Below are 17,970 nucleotides of genomic sequence, written 5' to 3' on the forward strand. Positions count from 1 at the left end.
AGGGAGAGATTAGGTTTTACATGCATATCATTGTCTTTTTTTTCAAAGAAGAAATAAACCTGGGAATAGTTTGTAACCCAAACTAAACCCAATCCAACCCACCAACCAAACCAATCCAAACTTTAAGTGCTACAGTCCAAACTGCTAGCGTTTTCAGGCCAAACCATCCAAACTATTTCCCACATATGGTTTGAACCCAATTCAGGTCAGGGTTACATGTGCGTGTCCACATGATTAGTTGTTGCTGCATGCTTGCTAATGTGTGTGTCCACGGTTGGATTCGGTCAACGCCATCTCGTGGGGCCGTCCCCTCCTCTCATTGAAGTCGCAACGGGGGAGCAATCGAAGCGTGTCGTCGTGGGAAGCAAAGCTGCCCGGGTTGCGGCTGGAGCCGCACCCTCGCCGGAAGCGCAGCGATGCTTCACCGATGGCCGCCGCGGACACTTCCCTGTAGCGCCAAACACATGTGCAGCGCGCACTCCATCGCAGCCCTCGACGCCGCCAGTGATGTTTCACTGCAGAGCTGACGCTGGCACGACGGTGCTTCATCGCAGCACCGGCCGGCCACCAGCGATGTTTCACTGCAACGCCCAACACCGGCGCGGCGATGCTCCATCGCAGAACCCCCGACGGACGCCGATGAAAGCTTCACTGCAGCGTTGCCGCCGCGCGGCGGTGCTCCATCGCAACTCCCTGATGGTTGCCGGCGAAAGCTTCAGTACAGCACCACTGTCGTGCGGCGGAGCTCCATCGCAGCACCATTACCCCGTTGAAGCTCCATTGCAGCACCTTCGATGGCCGGTTGCAAAAAAAAGCTTCAGTGCAACGCAACCACCGGTGTTCGGTACGGTGCTCGATCGCAGCGCGCCAGCGACAGGCTGTTGCCAGGAAGCCCGTGGCGGCGGCGCAGCTGTGCAGTGGAGATGTAACAAGAGGTGTAGTCGCCCTCCTCCTCTAGTTCGTAGTAGCAGTGGGTGGAGTGGCCGGGCGTGACGAGCAGAGATGGGAAAGGGGAGGGGAAGAAATAAGTGGCGGATCGAAACATGCGGGAAGATAAGGTTGGACCGAACGCTGACATGTGCACAGGGATATGTGTCCACCAGTCGGCGTGGCTTACCTTCTCTTGTTTTATTTGGTTGATAATAAACCGTTTTCTATTATATATAGCTAAATACTTATTTATGTTTAACAAAAGGCCAGCGATAGGCGCCGGTGTGCCGGCCGAAATTTCGGCCAGTCACACCACAGCCACCCTATTCACCCTTTTGTGCGCCGTTGGATTTGGTCCTTCCTCCGTGACATCTTCTTCCCCACGCCGCTCGCGAGAAAAAAAACAGGCCCTCGGCCCCTCGCCATCGCGTAGCGCCGTCCCCCACCACCTCCCACCCCCAGCCCACACTCGTGGCCGTGGGTAACGTGTGGCCTCCACCATGGCCCTGACCGGCGAGCACCAGTGAGGTCCCGCCCCCATCGCCGAGATGGCAACACAGCTACCAGTAGATCCCAGGGCGCCGTCACCATGGGATATTGAGATGCAGCTCTAATGCCTGCCTATTCTAGGCCAAGGTCCCATGGTCGCAATAAAAAAAATCGTGTTGTCGGATCCGGCTCGCCGTCGTCAACTAGAGGCGTCATGTTTCAATTAAAAAAATTGAACGACAAAAATCTCCAATGATCAGTTGAAGCAAAAATAATGGCCGCTTCCAGCCAAAAATGACAAAGGTTCCAGCAAAAACAACCACAACAGAAAACTTCAAGAGAGTTCAAAGTAGCAAACAAACTAGCCGGTTGCATCAAATAAATGCGCTGGTTCCAGCAAAAATTAAAATGCATGATCCAGCTTATGTTGTTTGCAGCTTATCATGGGCTGGTTCCAGCACGAGGCGTGTTGCAGCACCCCGTTGTCGCAGCCTCTGCTCGCCGCCGACGCCGGCTTCCACCACCGTGTGCAGCAGCAAAACACGGCAACAAAACAGGGTTTCACTGGTGGTAGCAAAAAACAAAACTATTCCAGCAAAAATTCATTATGGTTCCAGCAAAAATGCGTCGACGCCAACGGTTGCAAATGAAATAATCTCGCCGGATCCAGCAAACCTTTTGCCGGTTGTAGCAAAACAACAAGCCGGTGCCAGCAAAACGACTCGACGGTCGTGCGGTTCCAGCACCGGTCATGTGTGGATGTAGTTTTTACCGTTTCCAGCAAAAAGACTTGCCGTTTGTAGCCTCGGAGGGCCTTAGTCGACGGTGCTCCACCGTCGACTACTATTGATTGCAGCTTTTTGCCGGTCTGGTTCCAGCCAAAAAACTCACCCGTTGCAGCACCAAATGCTCGCATCTCCCTCACCGGCGTCTGCTGGTTGACATCGCCGGCAATTGGTGATGCTCGCGACACCACATGGCCGCTTCAGCTGTTGTCTCACAGCGCGGGCGTCCGACGGCACAGCGAAGGGGAGGGGGCGGGGTTGGTGGGGGGAAGCGCGACGACAACGACCTCACCGTCCAATCCGCCGGCAGCCACCTCGTTTGCAGCACCAGCCATGGGATCGCTCGCCGCCCCCGCCGTATTTTGCAGTGAGAGCTCACAGGCCATGGCCGCCCCTAATTCTATGAGCTCACAGGCCATGGCTTATCCTCACATCAGCAGCATGGCGTGTTCGCCGGAGAGCCCGTGGAGCTTGATGTAGGAGAGGTCGGGGAGAAGAGCCGAGAAGATTGGGCGGCGACGAGGTAGGAAAGTGGGAGAGGATAAAATTTAGATGTGGTGTGGTGTGGGGAAAAGATAAGGTAAGGAACGTAGTGCGATGTGTGGGCCACCAGAGCGACCGGCTGATCCCGAAACGTTTCCCTTAACAAAAACGTTATCTGCCAAAAAAATTTAGGGCAAGAAAACTCAAAAGTGAAGACGGCCTGCAGAGGGGTGCGCAGGCTTTACCATTTGGACGGAAGCAGGTTCTATGTACACATGCAAACAAATGTATATCCTTTGAAGCTAAATTCCCTTTTATTAGAAAAAAACATTTTTCATGATAAATTTAATAGGTATGAATCTGAACATCTAGAAAAAAATTAATAGGTACCATGATAATTTCTAGGTCTCTTTGCAATGCCACGCCCCCGCGGCAAGCTTTTAGGAAATGTTATCAATTATTCATGGCATTTTTGGAATTTTTTTACTCTCTCAAATTCTCAAATGGTAGTTATATTTATTTAGAGTGTGCCATTTTGATTTTAGCAGCATTGCATTTTTATTATTAAGAGGATGGCTGTTTTATTAATAATACTTTGTTCACTTTTTGTTCGTTTGGATCAGCTCATTCGCCCCCTCCTGCGTTTGGGTTGGCCATGTGTCCAACCGACCGAGCCAATTTACGTCCCGCGGAAAACCATATGAATTTGGGAAAAGCAAGCTACCATTGATCATGCCAACGGCTATGCTATCGCCCAGAGCTCATGTCGGTGCCATGCCAGCGGCCGGCATACATGCCAGCCTCCAAAAAAACACCATACAATTCATATTGGCGCACTTGGCAGCAGCTGGCACACATCTCAGACATGGTCTTTCCCCTTGGCCGCGGCTTCTCTTCCTCGCCCTCCTCGACGGCTTTCTTCCTTCCACGCGCCCGGAGGGCGGCATATTGTGCCTTGAGCTTCTCATCACCGTTGATGACCATCCAACAACGGGTGAACTTAAGCGACTTGTTCCCATGTTAGGCATTTGGAATGCCTACAAATGAAGAGCACGCAAGCATATGGGCAAATGGACAAGCAAGCATATGGGCAAATTGACAAGCAAGGAGACAAGCAAGCATGAAACAAAGGAGACCAAGATGGGCACATGTATACCATGTCCTTAATGTCAAGGGCACATGTATACCATGTCCTTAATGTCAAGGCCACTCACGAGACGTCTCTCAAAACTTGTTGCATTCTTGTTGTATTACCCTCCAACGCTTCGAGAGGGACACCCCTTGTATGGCGCAAACTTCTTGCATTCATGATATTCGCGATGAACACGTAGCTAAAAGGTTGATGCCTTTTGCTCAGCTCTAAAATTGGGGTCTTGTCCAATGTCCCTTCAACATTAACAAAGGAGCTTGTCCTCATCGTGTGTGTATGTCTGTCTAAATGCTTTGGTGCTTTTTGTTTGCATTAGCTTGGATGGAGAGCTCGTCTTTGAAAAACAAAGGCTCTCTGTCAATGTCCACTTCATCTTCTTCTAGGTCATAATCCTCCAAGAATGTGTGGTCTTGTGGGAAAGTGTTGCCCATGTCATCTTGCGTCGGTAGGGTGCGATAGATCATTGATCTCTCTAATCATACTTCAGAATCCAATCATCCGTGTATGCATATATCTTGATCTCTCTAATCATACTTCAGAAGCCAATCATCCATGTATGCATCTATCTGTTGCATCTATTTATCAGCAAGTATCTAACTGTGCATCCAGTAATCCTACATATCCATCAATCCATATATATATATGTATCACCAATTACCTCCGAGATAAGGCATGAAGCATTGAGAAGAGATCAGACCCAATTCCATATATACATCACCGAGTACCATTGAGATAAAACATGTGACATTGATAAGAGATCAGACCTGAGATTTGAGGGGCTGAAGGATTACCACCGTATATTGCAGGCAAGTAATCTGTTGATATTTATATACGTGCTAATTTTTCCAAACAGTTTTTGGAGGCAGTATGTTTAGAGACGTATGATCTGAACGGAGAAGAGATCAGACCCAATTAACGGCCGTCGACGTGTAAAGAGGCATCACGCCTTATGGCGAAGGCGCTCAGCAAGGATTGGCGCAGCGGCACAATAGGGCAAGAGAAAGAAGCGAGATGCTAGGGTTTTGGAAACCAGAGAGCTCGGACTGCTCGATGAAGGAGGGATAAATAGGAGAAGATGTCGTTCAAATTTTCTATCTTCTTGCTTTCACGGGGAGAGAGGCCAAGGTGAGTACAACTCACACGATCGTGATAACTCATAAACGGATCATTATTTATTTTTCTGCATGGCCGTAACAACTCCGACCAGATCGTGTACAAATTGTTTTTAAAGGGAATTCATGAGTCGATCTACGCCGTAATAATTCGGTCCCACCAAATTAACGGCTTATAAAATCTAATTAATGTAGGAATTTCTCGGGTGTTTTAAGGGAATTCATGAGTTGATCTACGCCATAATAATTCGGTCCCATCAAATTAACGGCTTATAAAATCTAATTAACATGAGAATTTCTAGAGAGTCTAGGATTAGTATAAGCGCGTAGGAGTCGGCAATGCCTCATGGCCTTATCAAAAGTGTCGGCCGTGCCCTCATGGCCAGCCATGAAGGGGCCTCAGCCGTCTTGGCTTCGAGTCTAATCAAGATCAAAGGCCGCGACATCTGCATTGCCTTCAAAGATGTCTAATCAAGATCAAAGGCCGCAACATCTGCATTGCCTTCAAAGATGATGTTCTCCATAATGAAACGGTTGGCCGTTTCATCATCCATGACTGGCATTCTGCCGAACAGGTTGCAGACATCAGGATTGGCGCATGATGAGAATGCCATACATCAACCTTACCAGTAACAACAATTAAACATATGCCTTATTTATTGCATATCTAAGTGAGTGAATTAAGCATGAAGAGAAAAAAAAAAAGAAAAAAAAACTACACCAATCTTAACGTAAGATCAATGATATAGGATTTAAATATGCAATAATTATGACACATCTAGATGTGCTTTAGCAAAACTGTTAAACAAACCGATGGACGCCCTCGTCATGCATCGACCTCGCCGATGACGAGGACAACGAGGACAAGCTTAGTTTTTTTTTGTCATTTTAATGTTTGGTTTGTTTAAGAATGTGCTGGACTGGACTTGCCGACGGTTTTTAAATTACTTTGTCATGTCTATTTGAGTTAAATTTGGCTAAATTTTAGAACAATTCAGGATGCGATGGCCCAGTTAGACGCACCGACGACAACAACGCATGCCAGTTTCTCTGTCCCACAAAATCCAGACATCCATTTGAGGTCCATGTACCCAAAGCCCCTGCTTCGAGCGAAGGGGCCGCCAGCTGGCATCCGCCCCGACATGACGGTATAAATTTAAGTGATAAGATCACTAGCCTTTTTTTGGTTTTGAACACATTGTAAATTTGTAAATTAGAGAAATGGAGGTTATAAAGTTCTACTGATATTTTCCATAATTCAGAATATGGCATTTTTTATTTTTAGGAGTTGTTTATGAGAAATGTTTGGTTAATGGCTTCATATAAGGAATGATCGGAAACATTTTTATCCCAACATACTCCGTTTCATTATATAAGATGTATTTATTTTTTGATAAAATTCCTGCATTCTAATTCCTCATCATTCCCTTGTTAGCCATAAAAAAAGAAAGTATCTCTCCCAATTGTCAGCATCTCTCCTTGTAGAAAGGATGTAACCAACAAACTCGTACAGTTTGGAAATTATTTGCTTCAAAGTAAACCGCCACTGTTCGTCAACAGAGCTAATCCTGAGGCATTGTCCGGCCAGTCCCAAACCACAACTCGTATTATGGTTACACTGCCCCAAAGAGCATAGTTCCACTTGTTGACAAAACAAAGTTTGAGGCCTGCTTTTGGCCGGTTCACCCAGAATGATGAGAATCAAACATTTCCACAAATTCTCTCAGAATCTTAAACCTATTTTGTTTAGGAGTTCCAATTCTCAGAATTCTGAGAGATCAGCCAAAAGAACTGGGCCTGAATCTCAATCTATATCTACCAGATGATTAAGATGATATAAATCCCCTGTCACCTCATACAGCCTACCAATTGAAACTATAGTAGAAAAATGTCCAGATTAGATGCATCTAAGGATTTTCATGTGGAGCTGTCCAAAGAATCGACAAAAATAACAAAGATGATTCTACAGGGCCTCAGAGATCTTGGTGGCTGTGGTCATCAGACGGGGCTTATTGCCCCATCAAGAGTAGCAAATATTTTGATAACATCACTGGCTCCAAGAAAAACAAGTAAAAGCACCGCAAAAACAACCAGATGGCAGATTGTACGATTTGAGTCAGAAGTAGCTGGTTAAAGATCTCATATTTATATTATCAATGGGAATCCGAATGATTTTCTTCTTCATCCTCACCATACGATTGGACATAGCACCAAAACAAATCAAGAAAGCAGAGAAAATTCTCTAGAAAACCGATACAGAGAGATGGCTTATGGCACGACTTTAGGTCAGAAGTAGCTGGTTTAAGATCTCACATTTGTTAACACAAATCAATGGGAATCCGAATGATTTTCTTCGTCACACCTAGCCACGCCATTGGTCGAAATAACACTCCAAACAGAGACGGAGAGATGCAGTACCAAAAGAATATTATTTGCAGAGAAATTTATCTGCTTTGTCACCGGCAAATCCTGGATGAACAGAGGACGGCCGGAGCTTAAAAAGCAGACGGGGAGAGCTAGGAAAGTGCTTTCCCCTTCGGTTCGATCTCGCCTAAGGATAGATTCCTCGCCGCAGATTCGCAGCGAACAATTGCAATTTTAGGCCAAGAACAGATGAACGAGACAGGAAAAGCAGATCAACGTCGGAGAGGAATAAACGATGAAGCACGGCAAATGAAAATCAAGAAGGCTCAAAACGAGGAACAAACCCTAGATCGGGGAAGGGAGTGATGAGATTGGCTGCCGGCGGCGGTGGAAGGAAGGGAGTTCGGGGATCCGGTATTTGTAGCCGTCCTGGCTGGTTGCTGTTGTGGGTACTAACGGGCTAGGGTTTGGACTCGTGGTGCATGTGTACATGGGCTACGGCCCATGAAAGGCTGGACCGAGGTTGGTGGTCCGTGACGATCCAGAAATGCGAGTATCCGATTCAGGTTCTGTTGGGCTTGACATGGGTATCAATATTATGAGGTCTCAAAAAAAAACTATCAACCCCTAAGAAAACTATCAATATTATGTCAAACTCAAAAGAAATAAACTAACAATATTATGTCGTCTCAAAGAAAAATGTATCAATATCATTGATCCTAAAAAAACAAAGCTATCAATATTGTCATAAAAGCTCTTAAGTTTAGATCCCTCTCATCATCGATAATCATGTTGTGCAGAATTACACACGCAGTCATGATATTTGAGACGGAATTCTTATCTCAGAAAAACAATGGCAAACCGAGCTTGCAACACATTGAATGCCTTCTCAATATCCTTTCTGCGTGCTTCTTGTGCTTGGGCATAAATAGTTTGATTCTTGCCTTTTTGGCTACTGATGGTTTCATAAATGTTGACCACGAAGGAAGGATAGATATCACCAACCAAATAATATCCTATGATATAGTCATGTCCATTGACAATGTAGTTGCAAGCTGGAGCATCTCCACTAGCAAAGCCGAGCAAAAAGATGTGATCTCTACCAGTGGCGGAGCTACAGATAACTAGTTGGGCGGGCCAACATGGGCCTAGCTGAAGGAAACCCATTTTTTTATCTCAAAAGGCCCAATTTATTGTCTGTTTTTTAGGCAAGCCCCAATTTATTGTCTACTCTTCACAGTTTTGGCCATGAGTTGGGCGGGCCACGGCCCATTTGGCCTTGCTGTAGCTCCGCCGGTGATCTCTACAATACAATTACATCTTTAAGAGAACCCGGCAATCCAAAGAAGCAATGCCAAATCCAAGTCATGTGAAGCCACGGCCTCGAGTACAATAGTGGGATCACGTTTATAGCCGTAGGGCAGTTCTTCCACCTTCAATGCATGCAATCCACACTCCCAAGCATGTCCGGCCATCCTCTTACTTCATTCTTCGCCATCAACTTCTTTGTGTCCTCCTCATTGGAAGCTCGGAGATACTCGGGACCAAAAACCCAGATTAAAACCTTAGCAAACACCTGCACACATTTGAGCGCGGTATCTTCTCCAATGTGAAGATACTCATCAGTGTAACCAGTCATAACGTCATATGCTATCACTCTCATTGTCGTTGATGTCTTTTGGTATTAACTAAACCCAAGCAAACCGGCGGCATTTCTTCGCGAGTGAAAAAACATAAAATTGCTATAAGAATAAAAAGAGATCTACGCGTTTGATAACACCTACGGAAGAGGTGAGCCGGATAAGTTGGTACCTAATCAAAGTAATCTTCCATGAGCATGGTATGACCGAGATCTCAGTCGCGCGAAATGTAAAGACGACCAAACGTTGATCCTTGGCGCTTTCTCTTCTTGTCGGCCTCAAATTTTTGGACAAAATGCAACACGACGAGGTGATCTACATCATCGTCAAAAAAGCATATTCTCTATGTCAGAATCATCTGACTCGGACGACGACGACAAACTATAATCATTATTCATCTAAAAAAGTAAATCCACGATTTAATCTAACATATGGGTTGCCACCTAAAATCAAAGCAGACTGAAACCACTAGAAAGATTGCCCTTGGCCGGTAGCAAATCCGTGCAACCAAGCTCTCTTCCGCACCACCGGCCAGTAGCGAATCCAGTGCCCTACTTCCCCATGGCCCCAAACCCGCAGCGCCGGTTGCGAGACGAATCTGCGGCTCAATTCTCCCAACCTTCTATTTTTCTAGCTTTGAAGCCCAGTTTATGTACTACTCGGCCCCCAAGTTAGCAAAATAAAATGTGCCCCACTCTCTTGGGCCCCCATTGAAATTTAGGGCTGGGCCCGCTCCGGCACATATGCATGGAGGAGTTTACTGTTAAATAAAACATAAAAAATGCATTGCTTTCAAACTGAGAATCCAAATCAAAATTCATTTTGTTTTGAAACTATCAAAATCCATTTTCACTGTTGTGTTTCTCATGATGGGATGTTCAGAACCAGGTCCCTGACGGGCATATTCCACCAATTATTTTTGAGAAGCGACTTCAAGTCACCAAAAAAAAATCAAGTTTTGTGGTATGAACACGCTTTTCTAGCTCGGGCCAATAAGTTGAGACTTTTTTGTTTGATAACATGTTCCTAGTTGTATAGTGGCTTGTGTATCATCAGACGATATTTAGAAAAACAATTGTGCCGATATTTGGAGACTATGCGCCGATATTTTTAGAAAAACAATTGTGTATCTTTTTTCATTGTCGTGTGACCTGATTTTCTCTCACGAACTGGTAGTTTGACCATCCATAATGAATATTATGTGCAAGAAAAGTATATAGTTTTTTATTGCAAATTATTGTAGGTAGCTTACCAAGCTGACCGCTTGGTAGTTCAAGTATATAGTCGCTCGTGTTTTGGTAAAAAAAAAGTTCTTACACTATTAGTGCATACATGCCTTAAAATTTGCACATAATATATTCAATTATCTGGAAGCAACCGTATAATAGAAACTTGCTTTTTTGCCCCAACAATTCATAACTAGATGGCCGACTTGTCATTTTGTGACATGAAAACATGTACGTAATACAAACTTGCTTTTCAAGACATAATGTTGTTTGTTCCAAGCATTGCGATTTGTGCCATCCACATTATAAAGGGAGCGACTAGGATAAAAGCTGAGTATAGGGTGCAAAAATAGAAAAAGCATTCTGGGCCCTCGGATTGAAGATAGACGGTACAGGAGATGGTGGAGCAATCTGTGCGGACAGTTAGCAAAAAGGGCCCTCGACTCAGGTTAATTTGCTTCCGATGCCCTTCTCCTCCAAACACGATCCCCTCTGCGGCCGGCAGTAGCACGGGCACCTCTCAACCCTAATGGCGTCGCAGCTCCCTCCTGGACCTACCCTCTCGTCCATCTCCCTCTATCTCGCTGACGGTGGTGGAGGTACAGATCCTTTTTTTTTGCGAACAGAGGTACAGATCCGGTGCCTAGCTGGGCGAGTACGCTCCATGTAGGTACCGTTCCATCTGCGCTCCGACGGCTCTTCGCCGTCTCGTCAGCGGCGGTCGGCTGCTTTGAACGGACCTCGCCATGTGCTAAGCTGCGGTTGCGGGGGAACAAACTCGCCTCGGTACTGTCCTCAACCCCCCATCGTTCTCTTTATGCTAATTTTGGGGTAAAATCTGGGGATATATCTGTGTCCATGCGGAGGAAAATTAATCAATGAAAAAACTTGCTATATCTTGCTTACATTAGATTTTTTTGAGCAATTAGGCATTTTTTTATAATTGGTTGATATTGTCAACAATTACATCCTGATTGCAATATTCTAGGATAAGTGTGCTCTCCTGAATCATGAGTAGTAGTAGTGTCGCACTGTCAACAAATATTATCTATCTGTGGCTGGCTCTGCAGGTTGTTTATTGTCCTGAATAGAGATAGTAGAAGAATGTCACCTATGAATCCTGACACTTCTTGTCTGCTGCCATCTCATACAATTTCTCGTGGTTGCCTACTCGTACTGTCAACTACTCAACTTTCATCAATTTGAATGATACATGAGTACAAAGTAATTTCATGTGCCTGTTCAATTACCATAACGTGAAGTGCTTGTTGGCACAATGCTGAAATTCAGTAACACTGCAATATGTGCCACTCCAACGATTTTGCAGAGCCCTATCTATTTTTCAGTACTTCCATTGAAACTAAAATCATGGTAGTATTTTCTAGTGAAACAATGTATTAATTCTTTGGTCTTCCTCATTTGTTTGTAAAAAATGCCATTATATTCCAATTCCTACAGATTTATCATGCGAGTAACATACTGGAGCTCGGCGGTGGCATCGTCTACATCCGTTTATTAGTCCCGTGTTTCACTTCTCTGCTCTGCTGGCATGGTTTTTTGTGTGACATTTGTTCAGGAAACATAGCATCGGCCAGAGCGGCTTCAGAGTATTAAAACATGTTACCAATTTTTGGGAGAACTAGCATTCCATTGCTGCTACAACTTCTGTGAGACTGCGCTTTCTTCAATTTGAAGTAACCTCTTCCAATTTATTGTGGCTACAATCTGAAGCATCTTACAAATAAGTTGAGTTAGAATCATTCTTTGGTGTGTGGTATGTCTCTGGAACTTTGGTTGTGCATTTCCTTTCACTTTTGCATTGTGTTGAAGAAATATATGCATCTCTTTCACCTGATTAACCAATCGCATCTCATTTCAGTAGATTTTTTTGTAAACGGGGCACCCAAGAGTAGGGTTTCTGTTTGAGTTTTTAGGGCTTCAGTAAGTATAAATTGTTGTTTTCATTTCACATTCGTTTGGTACCAGGTACGATTCCATTCTACTCCGAACCATAAATTAGACAACATTACATCTCTTTCCTTAGTGGAAAACAAACATATTTTTCTTCTAAATTATGCAATAACACTCTCCTTGTATACTTACAGCTATTATATTTTTGTTACAGTAGTGTAGAAACTGTAGTGGTAAACTGGGTGGAAATTAACAGAATTATCATGGTTCACATAACTATTATGTGCAAGCTACTACTCACCAAGCAATATAGAAATGTATGCACATGACTGAACTATAATTCAAATCTTTACAAACTTTTAATCCACCAGAGAACATAATTATTTCCTAGTTCTTGCCTTGTAATGTGAACTATAACATTGTTCTTGTATTTTGTAGATGTATGCTGCCCTCTGACCAGCGGAAGCATCAGGACTGCAAATGGAGAGAGGAGGTGTTTACCGAAGACTTCCCTTCCTTATAGCTGCAAGAATTTCTCTGCAGGATAATTTTAATTCTTTTGTTGAGCATACACCTACGCGTGCTTGTGCTCAACTGAAGCTCGAACTGGAGGAAAGGACAGGGCTTTCATGTCATGTGCCATCAAGATAGTCCAGACTTCCCTTCCTTACGGTTCCTGACCCATTTTTAATAGCAATGCTTGTTGAGCAGTGATCGTATTAGTCCTTAGGTCCCAGTCTTGCCAGTCATGTACTGAAAATGATCCTCCCATGTATCAGTCGATATGTATGCATGCCTCTTGTGTTGTGTTCCATCTATGATGGCCCAGTTTGAAATGTAAATTTAGTTATGCTTGAAGAGTATGGTATAATTTTGAGGTAATTACATCAATGGTGTCTAAACTTGCTACCAATGTTCAGTTTAGTGCACGAACTTGAAGAATACACCGATTTGGTGCAAAAACTTGGCTTTCTGGTGCAAATACGGTTCGAATCACGTTTTCATACGTCCGCGCTGCTGACTAGATGCCAGCGTGGCTGCGGGACCCAATGTCAGCGAGTGCCATCGCGCACAGAGGCATGTGGCCACGCGGCTGGGTGAAATATCACAGAAACCCCCTTTGATCTGTTTATTTTTCGCACATAAGCCCCTGAGCCGGTGGGACACAGCAGCCCGCCCATATCCTAACATCCCGCCTGTGTCATGATCTGCCTCGGGCTCTTCTCGTCGTCTCTCTCCTAGTTCGATCGTTCGGTGCCGCCGCCTGGGTGGATCGTGACGGCACCATTGATCGTCGCGGGCGCGAATGGCGGCGCCTCGTCGGCGAGCTCTCGGCGATGCAGCTCCTCCATATGGTGAGAATTGCGTCGTCTCCTCTGCCCCTCTGTCTCCTGGTTTCTGTAGGTTTTTAAATGTATGTATGGCGCGACAGGAACTAGGATATGTATGTCATGGTGCTGCTGTGATGATTCTTAGTTGTGTTTAGGTTATTCCCCTAATGCGCAATGACACTTTAGGATTTGAAACTGATGTTTGTTCTTAGGTAATGCGTGGGTTAGAAAGGCACCTCTTTTTTGGTATTTGTGATGGACAAAAAAATGCAGATTTGATGACATAGAGGATGGTCGATTTGATCCTATTAGAAATATGAAGTAGGTATACTGAAAATTTAACAGTAGCATTACTAAACTTGATGGCAGTAGCATTCCTGAACTTTTTGACAGATGCTTAACTGAATGTTGGACGCTTAACTGAATTTTTTGACACTTGCTTAACTGAATTTTGACTAGTAGGTACACACTCAATTTTGATCAGTGACCATGTATGTACGTGCATAGTGTAAGCTAGTCAGTACTTGTTGGGTGAGTTTCTGTAAGCAGCCAGCAAGCAAAGGGCATTTGTTGCCTGGACAATTTTGTAAGAAACAGAGCAGACATACACACCAGTATATGATGTTGCCTTCAAATCTTTGGTACACATTCTTTATATGATGGAAGATTAACTCCTGGCATTTGCGTACAGAGATCTTTGGTGTGCATTATGCAATTGAGCCTTACCTTAATTTATCACACCCGTAGCTCATAGCTGCAGAGCCACTCAGCCTTCAGATGTCCCTACTCTGCTCTGTAAAGACAAGAACTCGTCTGAACCACTAGGAACCTCTTCCTCCCCATGACAGCCATCCATCCTGTGGCACTTTGTTACATCCCTCTTACTCCATCGAACAAATTGTGCCAGATTACAGGGGAATTGAGGCTAGGGTTTGAGGAGGAGGAAGGAGGAGGAGATACACGAGACAGAGAACTGGGGTTTGGAGAAGTGGGTTCAGTCTATTACTCAATCGTGCCTCTCTCATCCGGTCCAGGACCTACTTAACCACCTATCACAGCTCCCAGGTGGCCGGGTCGAAAAGCCGGTTGGGCTTCTTGTTCCTCTTGGGCCGGTCGGCGTCGTTGGTGGGCTTGGGCGTAGCGGTATCCGTGACACTTTTTTCTTTTTCATTATCTGCGAAAGAACGGACTTTCATTCATTGACATGGGGCATAAAATCATCCTGATAGACGAGCTGAATCTCTTCCTGCCCAGACCCTAACCATTAGTTGGTAGGCACAAAAAAGCGGAAGGCATTCGTACCAAAGGTTGCTCGTGTGTATGTGTGCTATGTTTCTTACTCTGCTAGATCTTCCTTGTTTCTTCCAGAAATTCCACCGAGCAACCTGTGTGCGTGTGTGAGTCTATCATACCAACACAGCGGGAGACTCTCTGCCAATAATTTGTTTGTTTTATCAATTTTGGGTTGTTTACTGCAAGTGTTTTATGAAGTGAATTCTATGCTGTTAAGATAGTGTTCTTACCACTTATTTATCCATATTTACTGATGCTAAATGAATTATTAACTAAACATCATTCAGAATTAACTGAATTTTGTTTTGTTTACTAAGTTGTGTGTTGTAAGCTGAGGTAAGAGTGAACTAGTTACTTCTTCTTTGCATTGCAGGTGCTTTTGATGGTCTTTTCTGAGTTCAGATTCACCGCAGAGGCTTCTTTTGTGGAACTGACAGCAACAACACATACAAGGATTATGAAGTTGACTGGTTTGACAACTGTGACAGTGATACTTGGTCCATTTTATGGATTGATGATTTTCTGCAGCAGCTAGGGTATGACAGAAAGAGTGGAAAGGAGTTATGAGAGATGACATTATGCTAAATGATAAAAATATCCAAGATGAGGAAAGAAGTCTGCCAAATGATAGGAGGGGAAGGAGGTTATTTGGGGAAGGATCATCATCAGGTTGTGGTGATGAAGAAATAGAGGAGGAAGGTGGAGTAGACGCAGCAACAGCAGATTCAGAGACTGATGAGGATTTCTATGATAGTGACTTTGATATAGAGATGGGGACGATGATTTGTTCGAGACAAACATAGATAAAGAAGTGGATGATCACAGAGAGAAGGATACATCATGTGACTATGAAGCGGAGCTAGCTGAGGATGCTGTCAATGAACCATTCATGTCTGAACTTGATGAAAATGCACCTAAGTTCATCAATGAACTTGATCTTTTGCTTAGAGGACTATTTTGATTACCAGACTTGTTATTATTAATGTAATGAACATTTGGATGTGATGTACCTTGAACTTAAGTATTTGGCTGTCATGTTATGTACTAGACCTATTTATAGTGTTGCCGTCAATAATTTGGTACTGAATAACACTGTCTTGCTGTCAAACTTTAGTTGTGATGACCACAAAAATGTTGTCAAAATTTGGCACTGAATATCACTTTCTTGCTATCAAAATTTAAATTTTTTTGCACCGAATATCATTGTGTTGCTGTCAAATTTTAGCTATGATGTTCACACAATTGTTGTCAAAATTTGGCACTGAATATCAATTGGTGCTGTCAAAATTTAGTTATGATATACTACTGTAGTACATGAATCATTCGATTCAATAATGTTTGATGTACAGGTACATGAAACAATAATTTAATTTGATACAGGAGATTGATTCGGTACAGGAGATTGTTGTACATGAAATTGACATTAATCTGAAACTGCAGTACAGGAAACAAAACATCTCGAATTGCCATTTTCTTTCAATACACAGACCAAGCATTTCAGTAGTAAATCTCATTGAGTTCATCAAAAATACTAATTTTGTCTCAACTAAACCAAAATACATTAAAACAAAATGCATCAGGACCTGCCAGCCATTGCAAACATGATTGCGACTAAACCAAAATACATTAATATGGCACTCGCTGACATTGGGTCCCACGACCATGCTGGCATCCTAGTCAGCAGCGTGGACGTATGCAAACGTGATTCGAACCGTATTTGCACCAAAGAACCAAGTTTTTGCACCAAATCAGCGTATTCTTCAAGTTCATGCACCAAACTGAACATTGGTGGCAAGTTTAGGCACCATTGCTGTAATTACCTCTATAATTTTCTCGATGTACTAGCATATTTGTGATAGATACTTGCATACTTTTTCATGACAAACATCTTCAGTTTCCTTGCATAACTAGTGATGATGTACTGAAATATACATGTATTTCATGAAATAGATATGTGCAAAGATTTTTTGTAAAACTAATAGGAAATGGGGCATAATGACTGCAGATCTATAAATGGTTGTTGGAGAGAAAGATGAGATAGTTGAGGTTGTTGTTGCAAAGTTTCTGTTTTATATCTAACTGTTACTAGGGGGGTTTTCATAAAATCTGCCCTTAAGTGGCTTGCTATCCTCCATTAGAATCTGTGCCATCCATCTTGCATCCAACCCCTGAGCCTTGTTTTTTCTATTTTTGCAACGTAAGGTCAGATTCTATCCTAGTTGTCCCCCATTATAAAGGTGGCTTTTAGTGGTCATTTTAATGATACATAAGTGAGTATATATTCAAAACTTTTTATTCAAAGTAATCCTTAATTTATAGGTTCAGTGCTAGAAAAGCATGTTCATATGAGAAACTTGCTTTTCGTGGTAGAAAAATTGCTTTGAGAAATTATTCATTGAAACTTGCCCATATGGGATGGGGAGGTAGATTCATATGCCAAATTTCATCAACTGATGTTTGGTCTGTAATAACTGTCCAGCCCGACAACAAACATAGTACTAGCTTCTTTCAAACTTAGGAGGCAGTGCACAAATCAGTCCCTGAAGCATGATCTTTGCGTAACCTGACAGCATTTGCCTTCTTCCAATCTTCTGCAGCCTTCTTGACAAATACATCCAATTTGGACAATAAGAAGTACTTCTCTGAGTTGAGAGCAATAACATCTTCGCAGATAAACAAGACATCAATCTTAGAAAAGATTATATCATATCCAGATGCATGAGCCTTCATCTTTGCATATTCACCACATAAGAAAATCTGAAAGAGAAACACTTTAGATTAGGGTTCCTACCGGTGCGGCTACGCAGGTTATAGGGACAAGGTGGGGGAGGACGAGGGCTGGAGCGCGCGCGCCGGCGAGTGGGTGCCGTCGCGGCTAGGGTTTAGGTGCGGCGGCGGTTGGCTGGTGGCGGCTAGGGTTCCGACTCCTCAGGGAGCCGGGCAACAGAAGATGATAATATCTTTATTGCTTCATTCGCAAAGAGTCTTACAGCCTATATTTATAACCTAAATAACTTGCATAAGAATTAATCCTAAGATAACTTGTGGGCCAAGCCCCTAACTAATGCCCGGTGGGCCTTCTCCAGTTATAAGCTAAACCGGTCATAACATCTCTCCCCGCCTGCGCAAACAGCTCGTCCTCGAGCTGGAAGTCTGGATAGTGTTGGCGGAAGTCATCACGCTGCTCCCAAGTAGCCTCCTCCTCCGGAAGACCTGCCCACTGGACCAAGATGAACCACACCCCGCGACGCAGCCG

General features: G+C 43.8%; 1 long non-coding RNA gene and 3 other non-coding genes across 4 annotated transcripts; 1 reads left to right on the plus strand and 3 right to left on the minus strand.

The window, feature by feature from the left end:
• Positions 1–6,918: 6,918 nt before the first annotated feature.
• Positions 6,919–7,005, minus strand: LOC125526458. The gene has a single exon (XR_007291686.1). It is a non-coding gene; the product is annotated as a small nucleolar RNA SNORD24 (small nucleolar RNA).
• A 55-nt stretch (positions 7,006–7,060) lies between these two features.
• Positions 7,061–7,140, minus strand: LOC125526459. The gene has a single exon (XR_007291687.1). It is a non-coding gene; the product is annotated as a small nucleolar RNA R12 (small nucleolar RNA).
• Positions 7,141–7,230: 90 nt separating this feature from the next.
• On the minus strand, positions 7,231–7,315 carry LOC125526460. Its single transcript, XR_007291688.1, has one exon. It is a non-coding gene; the product is annotated as a small nucleolar RNA R12 (small nucleolar RNA).
• A 3,295-nt stretch (positions 7,316–10,610) lies between these two features.
• LOC125526457 lies at positions 10,611–12,981 on the plus strand. Its single transcript, XR_007291685.1, has 2 exons — positions 10,611–10,965; positions 11,638–12,981. It is a non-coding gene; the product is annotated as an uncharacterized LOC125526457 (long non-coding RNA).
• Positions 12,982–17,970: the final 4,989 nt, after the last annotated feature.

The sequence above is a fragment of the Triticum urartu genome, unplaced genomic scaffold, assembly GCF_003073215.2.
Source record: "Triticum urartu cultivar G1812 unplaced genomic scaffold, Tu2.1 TuUngrouped_contig_10173, whole genome shotgun sequence".
Classification (NCBI taxonomy): domain Eukaryota; kingdom Viridiplantae; phylum Streptophyta; class Magnoliopsida; order Poales; family Poaceae; genus Triticum; species Triticum urartu.